The following is a 19,840-nucleotide window of genomic DNA, read 5'->3' on the forward strand; positions in this document are numbered from 1 at the left end:
AGAACCACGCGTAGCACTCAGAGTGGGTTCTTGGTTTGTTCTCAGATGGTTTATAACACAAAAAAGAAAAAAAAAGCTGTAGCAAATTCTAAAGAAAAGATATGCATGAACAAGCTTCCCCCTTATCAGTAACTGTCACTTTCACTTAACACACTCGACCTGCTCCTTCCCACTTGTCCTGTCTTATGTTATCGTACTACAGTAACTCAAAGTCAACTTTGAGTTATTGTAGTACGATAACTCCACATGTCAGCCACCTCCACATCGGTTGTCATGCTCCTGTGGAACACAGTTACCCTGACCTATAGGAGAGGCTGTTTCAAAACTCTTCCAGAAGCAAGTCTTGCTGCTTGCTAGCCAGCTTGACAATGACCCTGGGCACCTCTTTGGGTCTGAGAGCCCTTATTTAAACGAGCTTGAATTGGCATGCTTTATTCCCAATGTGTTATACTCATGTTATACAGCTTATTTCCAAAGTGCTGACACAATCATTGTCTCTGTCCCTGCTAGCAAAGAGCAGAAGAGACGACACGCTAAATCACATCATCATAAGTCAAGAAAACAACAAGTACATGTACCTTCATATTTACATGATAATGAGACATGCGGTATTTTTGCCACTGCGCCGCTGAACCTCTGCTGAGCCCGTGCACTGCTGCTGTTTGACTGTAACAAGCTCGTTGGGTGCAGTGGTGGAACAGCTGCCATTTTTACCATTATGGGATTCTTCCATATCATGCCGCACAGCAAGAAGGTCCTGAGTTCAATTCCACCATCAGGCCGGGGTCTTTCTGTGTGGAGTTTGCATGTTCTCCCCGTGTTTGCGTGGGTTCCCTCCGGGTACTCCGGCTTCCTCCCACCGTCCAAAGACATGCAGCTTGTGGGGATAGGTTAATTGGATAATCCAAATTGCCACTAGGTGTGAATGTGTTAGTGAGTGTGAATGGTTGTCTGTCCCTGTGTGTTAGCCCTGCGACAGACTGGCGACCTGTCCAGGGTGTACCCCGCCTTTCGCCCTATGACAGCTGGGATAGGCTCCAGCGCCCCCCGCGACCCTGAAAAGGATAAGCGGAAGCAAATGGATGGATGGATGGATTCTTCCATAGTGTCAGGTCTCTGTTGAACATTGTGTCAAGGTGTCTGTTAGGGCCAAGTGTAGTGCGACTGCCATGGAGCAGGCCTCCTCAGGGGACTGCAGCTGAAGGTTAGAAATGTTTGCTCATGAGCAGGATGCCAGACAGGCTGTATAACCCCATGTACAGTCGGTCTTCCTCATACTGGAACCGCTGCTGATTCTTAGTGTAATAGTTGTGTAATAGTCAGTCTCCTGTATGGAGATAAGGCCTCTGCGGCTCCATTCATTCCCACACTGCTGCCTTGTTTGCTCCCTGGCTTCACCTGATTCTGTAACATGAGCTAACAAAAGGGATGGGACTGATGTACAGTGGATATTTGCTCATGCCATGACTGCAGTCTTCTCAGTATGTACTTATGCATACCCTAAATCAGAAGTCACACCAGCACAGGCACGTGACAACAAGGGAGCAAAAACTATCTTTTCAGTGTTAAAGGTTGCTCAAACGAAGTGAGTCTGTCCCAGTGAACTCAACTGGACCCGCATGCCAACTACATCAGCTCTGTCACTAGCCCTTCTTCCTCCTCTCTTTCCTCCCAGCTCATTTCCTCTTAGCTTCACTGCATGTGCGCCGCCTGTTCCTTTCCACCCACCTCTCTTCAGCCGGTCTGCGTCTGGGCCCGATCCTGTTGGCGTTCTGTTGGGCAAACATGAAACAGTGTTTGCAAATTCTGTTGAACTCGGCCTCCATAATCACACCAAGTCAGAATATTATAAACATGATACTGTACATTTTTTAGGTTCCTTTACTGCTTTATAGACACACAAAACTTTGCTACTGCAGCTGTTAATTATTTTCCATATAGATAAACCTTTTATTTCTTTATCTATTTTTAAATCAATCAGTCCTTGTTCTTCAAAAGAGATCAGATGAGTTTGCCTGGAGTTGAAGCTGGCACCGGAAAGTTGAGGCCCTTTCAATTAAGGGTGGGAATCAGCAGACAACCCATGAACCCGCGATTCATTCATGATACAATGTTATCACAATTTCTTAACATTGTGATATTGCAATAAAATATAATTTAACTGCAAAGTCTGTCCTTAAAGGAAAACTTTACTAAAGCAAAACTACAAAATAAGATTGCACAACAATGCCATCACTAAAAGCCGCCATAAATATTGCCCTAAGACGGAGCAGTCAGATATTGGTTATCAGTCTGATATCAGACTGTGATTGTGATTATACGCCGGTTAACTGCAGTAATTAAATATTTGTCTAAATAAACAGAAATTCACTCATGTGACTGAGCCATTAGCTCGCTCTGAGTTAGGAGCTAGCTTTGTCACGCTAACATGACTGGAGCAGTTTTAATTTAAAGGTTAGAAATTCAGATTTTTCAAGAATATAAATGTTTATTGGTAGATATAATGAACACACACACACACACACACACACACACAAAATAATAATACATGTAGCTTGATGCTAATTCTTAGTGTTTTATCAGCAGCCACATGGTAATGTGTTAAGAAGTGTGGGAAATTACTGGTCCAGATATTTTTCTCTCCTTTCAGTTGCATCATATTTATGGAACACTGATTCACAACAGCTCAGTTAATTCCTCTCAAAGGTAGATGACCTATTGCTAGGTAACAATGTCACCATTAGGTTCACATGGGAATTTCTCACTTTGAAAAGAGCCAAACGTGTGCAATCATTCCACCTTTAGTTGGAAAATTCGGACTGCCGCTCGATTGTTTCTTATCAGACAAAGTGTTCGAGTTCTTCCAGTATTCATTAAACCCCATCAAATGACAAAGACATGGGACTGTCAACACGAATAAGAAATTGCATCTGTCTGACCTTTTTATCTGTGCTGGCAACTGTTGCGAAATTCAGAATTTTATTTTATTTTATTTTATTTTTTTTTTCAAAGTCAAAGTCAACTTTATTGTCAATTCTGCCACATGTACAGGACATACAGAGAATAGAAACTTCGTTACTCTCAATCCCTAGATAAAATAGAAAATGAACATTTAAATATAAGAGTGATTAAAAATGCAAGTAAAATATTTTAAAGTAAAAAAATTAAATAATATAATACAATTTTACATATAACAAGAAAGCTATACAATATACAATATAAGGGTAAATGACATTGAGTGCAAACCAGGCAGAGTAGTGCAAATAGGCAAATAGTATTTGATCACACTAATGCAGGACTGTCCTTTCCAAGAGAATCACCCCCTTTGCGCGAGCTTTAATTATCAGCTCAGTGTCTTCCAGCAGCCGTGTTAGCACGCATGCTTGTGTCCTCACCTTCGCATGGTGCAGAACTTGGACGCCTAGCAGCCAAGAACAAGCGTCTCTCTAACATGTGCTAATATTGTGGAGTACTGCCATCTTTTGCCAGTGAAAACAATAGTGAGCAGCAAGTGAAAGTGAAACTTTAAAGTGGTTTCAGATGAGAGGTGAACTCCAGTGTGTTTTGTCAAAGCTTTGAATTAAAACAGCATTTTTGCTTGTTAGTGTAGAAAGTTTAGTTTGTAACACAAGAAAAGAAACCAAAATAGAAAGCTAAGATCAAGATAGAGAGACAACTATCTCAGGTGTCACACATGCACACTGAGCAGATGTAACAGCCACATTCTGGGATCACTTTTTGTGGTTAATAATTGTTATAAAATTGTGTAATGTTTATCAGATATACGCACTCACACCGTGACTGGACTTGAACTCCAAGTAGATGCTCGTAGAAAGCAGTGGTAAATTTTACAGATGGCAGACTTGGTGGTAAAGTTGAAAATAAAATTACAGTGAATCGCAATATCAGCTGACCACTGAAATTTCATCAGCAGACACGGCCCACACGCCTGCCCTTTCTTGCATCACCGTTTTCACGACAGCTCTGTGAAAGTCTTACGCAGTCACTGATTGGCTGACCCGAGGGACTGAAGCACTAAAACTTCCTCTTTTATCAGGGCGTGTGAGCTGATAGTAATCTGCCTGTGGCCTGCTTATTGCTCATTCCTCATTGCTTATTGCTTACCTCATGAGCTGAAATGTGATCAGGCTTCTTCAACAGAAGAATGTGAACTTTGCCTTTGACCACATTGACCGGTTTGTTTTTACCCTCTCTTCATTTGACTTTTGTGATGCATGAACACAACGTCTAATACTGATTGTACTTTGCAAACATTTAATTCAACAATTGAATTCAACATACATTGAATGCAAAATTAGACATAAATCTAAAAATGTTTGGTTTATGTGTTTGTCGTCTTATAATCCGTCCATAATAGTTGAATATTTGGGGTAACAAAAGCTTACAGTCATATATTATTTCATATTAGGATGTTCTATGCTGAAGGTGAGAATAAGTCATTCATCATATAATAATATTATATAATTTTTAGTATTTAGCAGTACACTAAGTGTTGCAGTAAAATATACTGCAATTTATCATCTTTTGTCAAATCAAATGACAGTTAAACTTTGTCTATATATCTGTTTTATTCATTAAATAAAGTTATCTCACTATATTTATTTTTATTTAAATAGGTGTAGAATAAGATCACTGTTGCCCTCAGATAAAGTCAGTCTGCTTTGTGTCTGATATCAGTCTGAGACTGACTGGAGTTTAGTTGGCAATTACATGCAATCTTATTTGATAATACATAACATAATAATAATACATAATATAACAAATTTCCCACGTGTGGGACTAATAAAGGTTATCTTATCTTATCTTATCAAATAACTGTGATAAATCATTGAAAATCACATATCAGCTGCTGTCTACATAAACTGAATTTCCAACAGACAAAACAATGATTGTTTTAATTGATCTCACCAAATCAAATTGAAAGAAATATTCAATATTTACTTGTTTTTAAATCCAAGTTGGGTTTACTCAGTGAAATTAAAGTCTGACTGTTAATATTAACAGTTACATCATCCAGCCAGCCGTCTCTGTATTGTGTGTCCTCCCTTTACCCCTGCTTGAATGACTGAGTACAGAATTAAGAACTAATAATAACCACGAGGATTTTGGGAAAATGGAAAATCACCGGTGGAAGCGAACAGCACCACACATGTTCTTCAGGTTTTACATGAGCAGATAAGCATACTTGGTCTACATTACAGTGAACCTGTCGGTCTTGTTGAGCAGCTTCTTGGCTTCCATTGGGATTTCTTTTGCAGTTCTTCCTCTGGTTTCTCTTTCTTATTAATCTAGCACTCCTGTGGTGTGAAGCTTGTATTAGCGTTTCCAGTTTGCTGCATCCAGAGTAATGCCCTCAGGTTGTTGAGACATATGTACAATACATTTCAGTCCCGTTGGTTTTAGGTGTCCTGTATAGCTTTGCAGTAGAATCATTTCTGTTCTTTAACTTCCTCCTGGGTAGATGCTTTGTGAAAATGCAAGAAAAAGAAGAAGGACGATGCCCCAGTTTGTCATCCTGTAAGTGCCCGGTCCTGTTTTGGGGATCATTCAGAAGGCTGTGCAAAGGTTCTCAGGTGTCCCTGCATGAACAAAAATACTTCAGACTGTTGACGGTCCAGTAAGTGCCTGAGAGTTGGACTATAGTCTCACACTACTTAAAGTGTTGAGGTTTTTCTTTGTCTTCTGTCACATATATAATGTTAAAGTGGTGGACACTGATATTCAAACGTGTATCTGAAATGTGTATTACACAAAACTACTTTAGTGGAGGCCAAGGATAAAAGTATATAGGTGAAAATGAGCATACTGGGTCACTAATCACCTTGTTAAGATTGTGCTTTTATTCTGATAAATGTTCTCGTTTTCGCAGAAGCTTGAATGGCTGTGGGTCACACGCTAATGGGGAATCTGAGAGTTGAACTGAAATGTAAGACGAGCATGAGTTTCAGGTGCGCTTTCTGTCCCCTCGTGTGGTTCCGTTTTGTTGAAGGCGAAGGAAGTGCAGCTCTACAGCTCAGCTCTGCGGTGCACTTTTACAGTGATGAGCAACAGGCACAGCACAGCATGCTGTGTCTTTTTAAAGCGACTGTTGGCACCTTGTGACGTTTGTGTAAAATCCCTTTCAATTATTCACTTCATCACTTGTGTCATTGTGAAATTCCAAAATCGATTTCTGTTGTAATTCTGAGAAAAATGCAACATAGATCACAAGGAAGTTGAAAAGGTCAAGCAGCCGCACAGCATGACTGCTGAGCATGAAACTGACAGCACTGGGGTGTGTTTTCTGCATCAGTCATTATTCAGGTTGATTAGTAATACGTACGTGATAATGACAAATCAACAGAAAAACTTGAACCCTTGAGCAAGAATTGACCTGATAAGGACTCTAATTTGGACCACAAGATGGATTTGAATGGATTTGATGGATCCCTACCTTTGAGAGAATTCCCTCTAAATAAATGCAGAGTTGTACTGGGTGATCACTTTAGTCCTTTAACAATTCTGTCCTGTCAAGAGTGGTCTAATGCTCCTTCCATGGGGCAGGTGACATCTCTGAATGGCTACATGAGTATGAAGGTGATAAAGTCCTACTTGGACACACTGAAATCAGAACACCTGTTGAAAAGCTTCCTCAGTCCTTTTTAAAGTGTATTTGTCCTGTCTCCCTCCCTGCGTGCTGTTCTGCTGATGGTTTCTTCCTGTTAAAAGGGAGTTTTTCCTTCCCAGTGTCACCAAATGTTTGCTCATAGGGAGTCATCTGATTGTTGGGTTTTTCTCTATGTTATTGTAACATCTTTTACCTTAGAATATAAGGCCCCTTGAAGTGACTGCCCTTTGAAATTAAAAAAACTGTAATTGAATTATCAAATGTGAATCTGGTTTCTCTCGTCTCACTGATAGAAGATATCTAAGCTGCACAGCCAGACGCTCGTTCATGCTGCTGACTGGACCAGACTGTACCTGCTAATTATAGCATGTAAAGCTCAGTAGATGGACAGTTTGGGCAATCGCTCGTCTCCATAATGTGACTGTGTGTAATGTGAAGGATGTTGGCTATAATGAAAGCCCGCAGAAAAATATAACTGTAGCATCTTTAGCATCTTTCAGTTCACTGTTTAGGTTTTACCGCATTCAACTTTTCTGTCTTGGTCCAGTCCAGCACATAAACAAATCCAAACATTTTCTTTAGGTATCCCCGTGTTTGTGTTGTTCCTGCATGATCAATATGAACAGTGTGTAGATAACAGGTAACTATGAAGCATTATGCAGACTAAAAGCCAGCAGTAATCAGGTCAAGGGGGTTTGAGTGACGCTAAACATGCAGTGTGTTATTGAGCTGTCATCATAATAGAGGACTGCTACAGTTAACAGTAGATGATATCTGCAGTAGTTTGAAATCTAAATCATGCCCATGGTTCATCAGCACTACACAAGCTCTCAGACACCTGCTCTGCAGGGCCACCCAAAGGCACGGGTTTATTTATAACTTGAATACTAAGGATGTCATCATAAATACATGTTTCCACCTCTGATACGCTTACCTAACAGCACTTTTGACTGGTGATGAGCTCTCTGGCAGCCCACTGAACATGTTTAAAGTGCAAACGATGCCCAAATGTACAAATTACAAGAGAATAGTCAGGCAAATTTGTCATCACTGAAGAAAAAAGAAAATGTAAAATGAGTGTCATTAAATTAGTTTAACATTCATATTGTTAACAAGCTTAAAAGAAATGTTAATTGTACATGTGTTATTAAAAATACATCTTAGCTTAGCTTGCATTTCCTTTGTTAGCAATAGCCTGAAAACCATGAAGTTGTTTTTCCTATGTTTACCCGCTTCAGTGTGTTTGCCAGATGTGGAAATTTAAAAAAAAAAAAAAACTATTTCTTTATCATAATGCATAAGAGCATGTGTGAAAATGCTTTGTGTGTGGAGTTTGTTCTCTATTGTTAAAGTGACAGCTACGCTAACACTAGCTAGCTGCTACTAGGCCAGTCATAGCTACAAATGTGTGAATGCATTAGGAAGGCCACACCACCAAATGTATGCCTGTATGTCAGGACAATTGATGCATAATTTTCCAAATTTCCAACTATTACCACATCATGGCATGTTGTTTTAGATAAACATTACAGAGTATGATATAAAAAAAAATCAAGCTGTTTGGAACAGCTAAATATTGGCTGCAGAAAAGCAACTTAGGGGTTAATAAAGTGCATATTAACTAGCTAACATTTCTAATTAATCTTGTCATCTGATGACTTATTTCCAGCTACCACACACACCATTGTGGTTAAACCACATTGTATAAATGAGGGAGTCCAACCAGTGTTAGTGTTTTCTGTTTGAGTTGCTATAACCAGAGCAGGTCACTCATTATGGAAAAATAACCTTTTTCTGTATTTATCACATTCTTAAATGATAAAAAGGTACACGAGAAGAGAGCACCTCTGATGTAGTCTACAGAAGGGCTCCGTTTTCTTCAGGGTGACTTTGCTTGCATTCATCAGCCTGATGGATGAAGGGCCCTTTGGCTGAGCGGTGCTGCTGAGTGGTTTAGCTCCAGAGAAATTAACCACCCTCGCAGACGGAGTCAGCCAGGAGATAGAGTGGTATGCCGACATTCCCAGGCCTTCTTTTTTTGCTTTCTCCGCTTGTGTTTTTCACCACAAGTTTCCCACTGGTTTGCGTTCATGTTCTACTGGATGTCCATTAACATGTTAATGACAGCCTGGGAGTGCAAGTGTGAAAAAGTGTGTTTTAGAGACAGAGGAATGAACTGAGAGACGATGAGGAGCAGTGAGGAAGAAAAGCAGAGAGAAAGCTTGTCATCCTGTGAAATTGCCTTTGTGTGTTGGATGAATGGCCGGACGGGGGAAGCTCTTTCAGCTCACCGCCACGCTGTGCGGACAAGTGAGCATTCCTGGAGAAAAGGAAAGTAGAAACCTCCCCGTCCCTGCCCCTTCGACATGCCCGCTTTCTTCTGCATGGACCCATTAGGGACTGTTGTGTGGCATGAACTTGGGGTCCAGGCTTTGGAACAGGAATCACATTGTGTGTGTATGTGTGTGTGTGTTTGTGTGTGTGTGTTTTTAAATCCAAGGGCATTAGGGAGGCCAGATTTTTATATAGAATGGGATTTGAGGCAGGCTTTTAGCGTTGAATAATTCTGCATTATTAGACTAGAGTCTTAATGAGGATATTTTCCTCTATTATTATATTTGAACAGGAATGGAAGAGAAGCTTTCAGAGATTTCTCGTTTAGTGTCAGTCAGTAAATCTGCCGTGTGTGGAAAAGGTTTCTGTCTTTATTTTTATTATCCACATGAGGAGAAATGAGAAGCCGGCATTACTTCTCATTCCATCCATCCATCCTTAGCTTCTGAATTATATAAGAAAATCCTCTCTAACGCACTGGGGTGGATTGGCAACAGTTATTACTGGTAAATAATGGTTGAAATCATTACAGCTGTATCACCAGTTCACATGGGTGACATGTTAAATGAATAAGGTGTTGGTGACACTCAAGCCATCTTCATACATACACTGATGCCTTGAACATTTACATGTTGCCTGACTGAGCAATGTGAGAATAACACATAGTCACAGTCGTAGGAATACGTAAAACACTTGTCATAGTTTTTTTAGTCGAAAGACTAAATTAGACATATTTAGAGGGGCAATCGAGTTTTAAAAAAATAACAATAAATAAAGCTGTACTGTTTTCCACATGATTCAGTGAAAAACAAGAGCCAGACGATGTGGCTAAACGCTAACTCATATCTTATCCTGTTATGACCCGTCGCTACTTAATTCCTTCCCGGCCTGAAAACACCTCGCTGATCAGCCTGTTAAAACACTCCCACTTACTGAGTGTCTGTGTGTAGCTAACTGCAGCATGTCAAAACAAAGATACCTGTGCAATCAGCTGCGGTGTTGGGAAACTACTTGAGTAATATTTTCAACTTGCACAAACTTAACCAGTGGCCCCGTCATCATCTTCTCTAGCATGCTGCCGGCTGATGCACTGTCATCAGCTTATGTGGCTCTTTATTCCCCGTCTTGTCCTCTGTTGTTCCGCTCAGATGTCCTTTTATGCGCTGTGTTCAGGAATAGGTCTGTCTGTGTGTCTTAATTGGCCATCAGGGAACAGGGACAAGAGGCATGTGCGGATATGAGTTAAAGCCCCCAAGTTTTTGGTCCGGTTTTTCCGCTAAGACTATTGTAACCACACCAGGTCCTGCACTTTTTTCCTTTTTAACCTTGTTGGGCCTATTTTTAGATCACGCTTGAGCAATAAAAAGCATAAACTGACACTGCGGAGTAACGTGCGACGCAGCAACGCGGTCAACAGGAAGTGATACTTGGGTACTCTGTAGTAAAGTGTGTCTCACTTCCTGTTGTGTGTGGGAAGTGTGCGCTTGGGTGATATTGAGGATTTCTTTCAGCGTTTTCCTGCTAACGACCGGTGACCCTTTGTGTTCTTTTCTTTCTCTGTGCATGTGTGTAACATATGAAATATATCCAGCTGCCCAATAAACAAACGGAGAGATGGAACGATTCAGAAAAATAGAAAACAGATCAGGTTTTTCTCTTCTTCTTTCCATATCAATAATATCTTTGTTGGTCATGTATCTCTCTGACTCATGTCTCTTTCCATCCTTCTTATTTTTCTGACAAATTCTTTCCAGCTTGCCCTCATGCATGACTCAGTCATACCACGGGTGTAACTGTGTCGCTGCAGTCTCCCACTGACTTGCTATTATCACACAATCCCAGTCAGCCAGGTGCATGAAAGGAAGTCAGATACCACTATGGAGCGATTTCATGCAACCAGCTTCATTTAAATCTCCACCATTTAAAGGAATTGTCTAAAATCATCAGTTTTTAAAGGTGCTATGGGTCCCATGTTATCAGTGTCCCATTTTTTTTTTACTATATATAGCAGAAATAGTTGAGCATTCTCAGCATTGTTTGAAGTCATGATTCTAGCCATACGTTATATATTCAGCCTCCTCCTTGAGGGAATTATCTGATTTTTAAGCCCCTAACAGCTCTGTTTGTGCGGTCCAGATAATTGCTAACTTTGTCTGTCTGATTTTCAGTGCTCCCCAGGTATGTCGCATTAGGTTTATAAGATTAGGTGGTCTGTTTGACGTCACTGGACATAGGAAATTCATGTAAACCTTTTAGTATATTGTAATTTAAGTCATCTGAGCAGGAGCCAAATTGCTGCACTTCCTCTGGGCTCTGACTTGAAATTCTAGCCCCTGACGGAAGACCTCGGCCAGTCACACATCTTTTCAAACCAAATCAGGTCGGTAGTATGAAGACTAGAAAAAGCCTGCTTGGAAATTAAGAAGTGGTGTTATGTGTTAAGCAGAGGCCTTTCTCCTGGGAGAGAGGGTTTAAGTCTTATTATTATGCCAGAAATGAGTGTTGATTGTAGGCTGCAGTTAAAATAAAAACTGTCCCTGGTTCTGAATGTGAAGCCAACATGAAAGTTCCTTAAACCTGCATTTCCCCAGCAGGGGGCGACTACTCGGTTGCAAAAAGACGTCGGTTTGCATAGAAGTCTGTGAGAATTTATCCTGAGCCTTACTTATTTTTTGACCTCAGTAAATACTTCTCTAATGAGTATATGGACCCAGTTACTGTATCATATTCAATACAATGTGTTATTTACTTACTGTTTGGATCATTTGTATGAAAATAAATGCCAAGTCAGTACTGTATGGGCATGCAGTGTTATGTGTTGCATAATCAGATCCATCCCTTTCATCAAAACTCATTATGTACGTGACTAAAACACTTGAGATCAAAATGGATGCGGCGGTGGTGGCTGAATGCATCTTTTTTATACAATATATGGCATTTTGATAATGTATGTATTCATGTGCATATGGTGGAAGGCACCTCAAACAGAGGTGTGGCTTCAGGTTTGCTGCTGAAGGTGCTTCAATGATATGTTCACACATTACCCCAGTATAGTGAGAAGCCTAGAAGCTGAGAGCCACTGTTCTCTGTCACAGTATGCAAATGATCCATGTGATCAGACTGAAAGATGCAAATACTGGAGGTGATTTTGCGTACAGTAGAGCACTGTTATTTAAATTACACTGACCGCTACAACCCTTTTGGATTTCTTAGAATCACAGATGTGTCATTGTGCAGTTGCATACCACTGCACATCTGGATCTCTGGGGAGAATTTGATGAGTTCACGATGTTTCACAATCTCGCTCAATCATTCTTTCAGCCAGTCCCACAGACCTGCCTATTGACCATTGATGTTCTTCTGCGGCGCATTGCGATGTCTGTTCTCTGCACAGTCATCGTAGAAGCGCTTTGCATTTTTTGACCTCGTTTATCTCACGACTCCAGAAGGCGCATGAATGAAGCATTGTGTCGGTGCCCTGTCTGCTGTTAACCCAGCCATAGTGAGTTATGACTTCCAAAGCAGCCAGGAGACTGCCAGCCAAATTCAACTGGGTCAAAAAAAAAAAAGAGATCTTTCAAAAGGCAGTGTGTCTGTCTCAGCTGATGGAGGTCATCTCTGTTTATTTATGTAACGTCATTGTCGATTTAGAGTCTTTGACTGCAGGTTCTAAGACCGTTATGTGTCACGTCTCAGCAGTTACTTTGTAATTGGGCTATGTTTCAAGCAATTGTTGTTTATGGAGACGGGAAACACGACTTCCCCTTGATATTAGTGACCCACGAATAATAATAATGTTTGAGACTTAAAGTGATATGTTTGGCAGAATTATGTGTGGGGAAGTTGTCACATTGATCAGGGGCCTCTTCAGACAGCACTTTGTTCACATGTTCATATGTTACTAGTTAAATTGAGCCCTTACTGAGTAGAAATTAACACAAGCTGCATCAGAAGGACTGTTATCGCTGCAAGACGATGCACTACTTAAGTATTATTTTAGCTGTTCTAAGTATTCCAGCATCCAATTAATCAAGTGAAGTGAGATAATACACAGTTGCTTGCCAATAGCAAAAAAAAAAAAAAAACTAGCTCTGTTACTTTAGTCAGGAAATGTAACATATTTTTATTTACTCCTTTTAACAGGGACATATGTAGCTACTGCTCTATACAGCTTTTGATACAGTGTTACCTGTGCAGTAATTTGATGTGTGTAACAAAGTTCCACAGTAATCGTTGTCATGTTTGTGCTGTGTTTTCTAATTCTGGTTTGGATTCAGTCTCCAGCATGCTTGGCTGGATTTGAGAGATTGCCACAGTCACTGTTTTTTAGTAGTTTTACAACACTGTGCCAACACTTTGGCAAAAGAACGAGGCAGCGCCTGCTCCTTGGCAGGCTTCCACAAATCAGCCAATCAGAAGAAAGTGCCCTTTAGGAGACGGGTACCTGAAAGAGACAGGAACTAATAGAGCCTTATTTTTACAGATGACAGGCAGATACGAGGGGTGCATTATCACCATGACGACAGTCCTGCTTGGCCCAAGTGTTTTCCCTCCTCCATCCCTCTCCAGTGATAATGGTTATAGTGGAACGTCTTTCTTGTGAACGCAATCGCATCAAAACGTGTCAATTAATTAGCGTGCGCCTTAAGTCACTTGCCCGCCCATGCATCTCAGGACATTAATGATTACTAATGATTGCTCACTGCCCTTTACTCACGTGTCAGTTTATGGTACAGCTGTCTGCCTCCTTATGTAGCGTTAGCTGTGGGTCTTCAGCGACGTGTAAGTTCACTATGGAATGACTTTATCCTTCCCCGCTCCCTTTTTTTCCCCACAATATAGAAGTAATAAGCTTAGAAGTCATCTCATTAACAATCACATGCTGTCATGTGCTCCATACAGGGTCCCTTACGATAACTGTTAGCTCACTGCTGCTCATTACAATTCTGACCTTCCTCCTGTCGCCTCCTCCTTTCACTTCACAGCAGCTCAGTCTGGCACAAAGACGCCCTTCATGGCTCTGAATGAAGCCAACTGAAAGGAGGGCTGGAGCTCACCTCTTGTTTTGACAAAGCCTGACTTCTTCCAAACGGCCACTCTAGCATGCTCACCTGTTAGTGCGATCCCTTTGGAAGATGCAGTTTGTTTTTTATTATTGTGAACTGAAAAGCTCAAACTTGGCAATATTTTCTCAGACACTGTACACAGTAACAGCAGAGTTACATGTGTCTTTTACCTCATGCATGGCATCTGTCCTTTACCCTAACATATAGCACGTTTACATTTTTAGTGCATTATTCTGTCACATTGTCCCAGGCTGCTTTAAATGCCAGTTACTTTGGCCACCTAAGAGCAGCTTCTCTGGGACAAAGAGTCAGTTACGTATTTATTATTGATGACAGCAGGTTTGCTCACTGCAGTCCTTGTAGTCCTCTATTTGCTTTTTTCTAAATCAAGTCGTCTGACTTTACTTCTTTCTGTACCTAATGAGCTGACACGTACGCATGACTAAGCATTTAAAGTGATATTTGCCTGACCGCAAGCAGTTGTTTATATGTAAATGAGCCCAACCAGCTTAAAGTGGCAATTACATGAGGAAAAACATGTGCGTCTGGGTAGTCTTCTGCCTGACCTACATAGTAAATTAAGGCAGCTCTGAAAGCAAAATGTAACAGAGAGGTGCTTCTTTGGGAGACAGCTCTATCACTGTCAGGCTTGTTTTATCTGTCTCAGCTGTGCATGTTACCATGAGCCATGATGGGAAGTGTGCTGATTAGGATGCTGTGTTTGTGTGTCAGTGGTGAGAGAGGAAAAGTAGCCGTTCAGCTCAGCAGTTAATTAGACCCTGGAGGAACTTGGGGGGGGGGGGGGGGGGGGCTCTTCAACTACAGACACGTGCAAACTCTTTGTGATCCGAGGTAAACATAAAGGCTAATTTTGCCATTACTTTTTTTTTGTTTGTGCTAAATACATTTTTATCACTGCACAGTAGGAATATTTAGCTAACTGTGACATATTGTATGGATGGCCATTTCTGTTTGCATATACCTGCATTATCAATGGGCAGCAGCAACCTTAATGCATGCCCATAGTGCTTGTGGTTTTAGTGGAAGCCACTCCTTTGATTACGAGTCAAAGGAGTGCCAGTTGCCAGAGGGCCACGCTGGTGCTGGGGTTAATAGCTGCACTTAAGCACATTTAGGGATGCTAAACTCCTTGAGATTCAAGGGCATTAGCTGAGGCCAAAGCTGGTTGAATGAGGCTAATGCTTCCTATCATTCATAGCTGTACTGTGTCCTAATGGACTTAGTGTTGCAATACCTAGTGTTTTATCATTCCTATCCATCTGCTGGCTGTACTCTCCCCAGGTGTGCTTTTTCCATGACTCGTAACACTATGAACACCACCAAATTCTTACTCCTGTTTGGCATAAATATTATCTTAAATAAGGCAGTTTAGTGTTTGGGGCTTCTCCAGGATTTGTTAAAGAAGTTATATGGCATCCACACATGCCCCCTGCCTTTGCATTAGCTGGAAAGTTCCAAGCAAAAGCAGTTGACAAGAAGGTGACACCAAACTTAATGCCTATTACTGTAAAAAAAAATGCATTAAATAACATTATATACTTTATAATACACAAGGAATGAACATTTTGGCATCAGTTGACATCAGCGGTAAAATGCATGAATGTCACTTGACATCTTTGGCATACAGAAAATAGATTTAAAAACCATAACCGATAATTTGTTGCAATAAACGTCCACTTGGAGAATACAAAGCTCTCAGTAAATAGCAGCTTGTGTACACATGTTAACAAAAAACTGCACCAAACATCAACTCATTAACACTTATCTTGTATAACAGTTGACATTGTTTGCACACACCCTTTTAAGGAAGTTTTCCTACTGAAATGTCATTCAGATTATCCACTAGCTGTTTAAGGAGGAAGGTGATAACGCTGGTCAGTAGACAGGTAGTGGTTCTTTTGTGTAGTGGTGTACGGGAGGGAACACACAGACTCTGGGGTTAGTATAAAAATATGCTAAATCAAACATGTGCATCTCTTAATCGGTTAGGAAACAAAATTGATCTTTTAAACATTTTTGAACCAGACACCAAATATTACCAAATTTTGTTTCCATTAAACAGTGACTGCGCTCCTCTGGACTCGAAGCAGATTGATTTGAAATCCAAAGCAGTAGAGCAAACAGTGCTGCGTTCATCCATCACTGCTATCAAGGTCTCTATTGACATGCTAATTTCACAGTGTGAATACACAAAAAACAGCAAATTAGTGAGCAGACAGCTGGCTTTTGTTTGCTTTATGTCCAGCCAGAAGCATACAGTGTACACTGATAAGAATGTCTAATTCTCCATTTTTTCTGGGCTCTGTTGCCACCCCCTCTCTGCTGTGTAATTGCTTTAACTTAAATTTAATTTGGAATATTGAGCAGAAAGATGAGCCTGGCCTGCCTTGCCTAGTGTCTGCTTCTGTTTGGTGCTGAAGAACCATTCAGTGAGGCACAAACTGCTTCAAAGATGCTGAGAATAGTAATACTGGCTTTAGAGAATCTGTGTTGTTTACTCAAACACATCATGATACCAGCTAATGCTGCGTGTGAACTCTGCTTTACTACATATCGATTTCATCAGTGGATAGGAATGTAGAAAGCTCCTCCCTGACACGTCTCATTGTGACCCTCGCCCTGCAGGAGCACGTGCGTGCCACAGCGTGGCAGATGGCTATTTCTCCTGACTGGTTCCCCTACATTTCCTATTTCTGGCTTCCTCGGGCGGAGGGCCTATTGTGTTGGCTGTTGCAATGATGCCTTCAGCATCCTTCTCGAGCCACCTGGTTTTCCTTTCCAGCTGTTTCCACAGGGCCGCATTAGAGGCGGATTTAAATGTGAACTCTGGTCTTGTAGTCTGGTTTTGTCCCCATTTCTTCAGCTGGTGAGTCAAGTTTATTGTATCAGTGTTGCTGATCAGTATTTGCTCTGCCATCAAAAGCAAGTCAGTGAGCCTCGCCCTCACTTAAACCCAGCCTGACCTTCCTGCACAGCCAACACTTCCAGCCTTTCCTTCCTCAGCAGTGCCACTCCTGTACAGTGGAGGTGTGAGATCTCATGCAATGAAAGCATTCCCTCTACCACACACAGCCTCATACCCTCCCTCTCGTGTTTCAAGGCTGTGCCCTGCGTTTGTGTGTCTGCTGAAGTGAATATTTGGTGCCCTGTAGGATACGCCACGAGTCGTGCAGAGAGGCCCAGATGATGTGTGTGGCAGTGAGCAGAGAGGAGCACTGGACTGGAGAAAGTTGGCCTTCATTTGTAATGATGCAGCTGCTCTCTCTTTCTCTATCCTGGCATTCCTCTGTCAGTGTCTCTGTCCAGCCAGTGTTGACTTAGCAAAATGGAAGAATATCAAAAATAATCATATTTACAGGACCTGAAGCAATCACAGCCTTCAAGACTTAGAATTTCGCTTGTTCATTGCGGTAATTTGGCTGAATTAAAGACTGTCACTGTAATTTTTGATATTTTGATGTGTAAATGTCATAGAACAAGTAACATGAACAGTTAGCAGTGAACAGTTTCCATATAAGCCATATATGAACTCAGGGGCCAGATCAAGTGGGACCCTCTTGGGGCTGAAAAATGAAGCCAACACTGATAAACATGGCCTAGTTTGACTAAATAAACACTTAATTGGATCTCCACCTAATGCACTTTGTTTGTTTTGGCACCAGTAAAGTTTTCTAATAACAGCTGGCACTTGATCAATACTGCGTGGACAGTAAAGCGTAAACATGCAGGTATATGGATTTTTACAGGAGTTTGTAAAATTGTCATGTCACCATCTTTATTGCACATCCTGTTTTTAATAAATAGAACTTGCAGGAAGTCACGCATGCTTTGTGTGTATGCAGAGGACAGTGGGTTTTAAATTCAGCAACTTTTATGTGTATGACTAGGGATGGGTATTGATAAGATTTTCATGATTCCGATTCCATTTTCGATTCTTTATCGATTCTTATTTTTAAAAAAGGAGAACACTAAGGTCGATTAGCTTAGAACTTTGTTTTATATGTGTGAATGTGTGTGTGAATGGGTGGATGACTGGATATGTAAAGCGCTTTGGGGTCCTTAGGGACTAGTAAAGCGCTATATAAATACAGGCCATTTACCATTTTACCATTTATATCTTCTCTTTGAACAAGATAGAAAGTTAGGAGTAACATGGCCTTACAAACCCAACAGTGAGATCTTAAGAGAGCCACAGCCTACGGCTCTTCAATGGGGTGTCACAGGGTCCCCAGGAAAAAAATTGTAAATGTAAAATAATAAAATAAATATTCTTCTGTAGCAATAACAAAGTGTAACATAAATTATTCTGTAGCAATTACACAAGAATATCCAGAAATGTCCCTGCCTACAATTAAACACATTCACTTACCGAAAATCATCTGCTGTGGCAAATGGGTTCAAGCCTTTTACCACAAACTGAGTCACTGCTCGGTGACATTCGTCTATCCTGGCCTGAAAGGAGACGCTACCGGTAGACTGCAGCGAGAACTGCCAGCATCTGAGCCAGACTCTGTCTGTCTCTCTCATCATGGTGGCCTAAATGCACAGTAATGGCAGGTTTTGTAATAAGGCAGATCGCGCTAACATAATATGCACTGTTAGTTGATTATTTACCTGCCGCATTAATGGGAGAGGACGTGTAAACGTTACCGCTGCTGCTGGGTTGAGATTCACGAGTCCGGAGCAGAATTAAAAACACGATCGCGTGTTTTGTGAGCAAATGCTTTTGCATATTCGTGGTGTTTCCTCCCTTAAATGAAGTATCTACTTTGCAAGTATTGCAAGTTGCCCTGTTGTCATCCGTTCTCGTAAAGTATAACCAAACTTTTGAGCGTTTGAGCCGCCATGTTTCCTGCCAGGTAAATGACGCTCCGCAACGTGGTGACGTCAGTCAGGGCGACTGGAATCGATAAGGGAATCGTTTGCAAAAATGGCAAACAATTTCAAGGAACTGAAACAGTGGTTTTCGATACCCATCCCTATGTATGACTGACAAGAACTACATGTTTTGAATGCTTTTTCTTTTTCTCTGCATATGTTAACTTAGTAGAAATTGCTGCTAACTGCTGCAGTGGTTGCACTGTTAAAATTGATTGTACACGATCTCATACTTATTGCTGTAACGATGTTAACATGCTGCACATGGCTCATCCATTCAAGATTCAGTGACTCATCTGTTCCGTCCAATTAATTACAAAGCCCCTGTCTGCCTCATTCTCCTCTCCCTGCAATGAGATTAAGGAATTAACTTTTGTTTTTCACTAGAGGGTCATGATCAGAATATGTGCGAGCAAATAAATTAAAAGTAGTCACCTGCTGGGTGGTGTTTCTGCCTTTCCAGCTTGTAGCAGGAACACGTTTCTGCAATTTACTTCTTTTTTGGACGTCAGGTCTGTGAGGCGATGGGGTGTGTTTTCAGTCTGTGAGGTCGGCTGATTTGTTAGGCAAGTTGTCAGGAGCGTGCACCTGAAGGCACCTGGAGGGAAGCGTGCTACCACTGTTCACTGAAGGAAGCTTCTAATCCTAGAAAGCTAAAAAATGGCAGTCTTGTACAACCTGCTTTGCAAAATGTCAGTGACTCTTATGCAATGCTGCTGCTCCTGCTGCATACCTGCTTCCATGGTACATTGTCTGGATTTACACAGTAAAGAATGATGCATCCCCATTACTGGCCTCTTTATAATCTATTAATACTCTTGTCATATCTATAGGAGTGTGATTGTCCTTTTCCCCTCTAATGCAGGGCCTTCCTCTCTCTTTGCCTTTAAATCTGTTGGTTAGATAAGTCTTA

General features: G+C 41.1%; 1 protein-coding gene and 1 long non-coding RNA gene across 3 annotated transcripts in view; one reads left to right on the forward strand and one right to left on the reverse strand.

Annotated features, from left to right (window-relative positions):
* Nucleotides 1-19,840, forward strand: part of gfod1 (glucose-fructose oxidoreductase domain containing 1) — a 43,618-nt gene that overhangs the window by 3,016 nt on the left and 20,762 nt on the right. The window lies entirely within an intron of this gene.
* LOC146661608 (uncharacterized) lies at nucleotides 1,642-18,794 on the reverse strand. 2 transcript variants are annotated; one of them, XR_014913235.1, is made up of 3 exons: nucleotides 18,664-18,794; nucleotides 18,419-18,585; nucleotides 1,642-1,772 (listed from the first exon to the last, which is right to left on the reverse strand). It is a non-coding gene; the product is annotated as an uncharacterized LOC146661608 (long non-coding RNA). The 2 variants fall into 2 exon arrangements; XR_014913236.1 differs by lacking the exon at nucleotides 1,642-1,772 and adding an exon at nucleotides 17,102-17,365.

This window comes from Rhamphochromis longiceps, linkage group LG9, assembly GCF_057381845.1.
Source record: "Rhamphochromis longiceps isolate RC_006_pf linkage group LG9, R_longiceps_female_GT1.1, whole genome shotgun sequence".
NCBI classification, from domain to species: Eukaryota; Metazoa; Chordata; class Actinopteri; order Cichliformes; family Cichlidae; genus Rhamphochromis; species Rhamphochromis longiceps.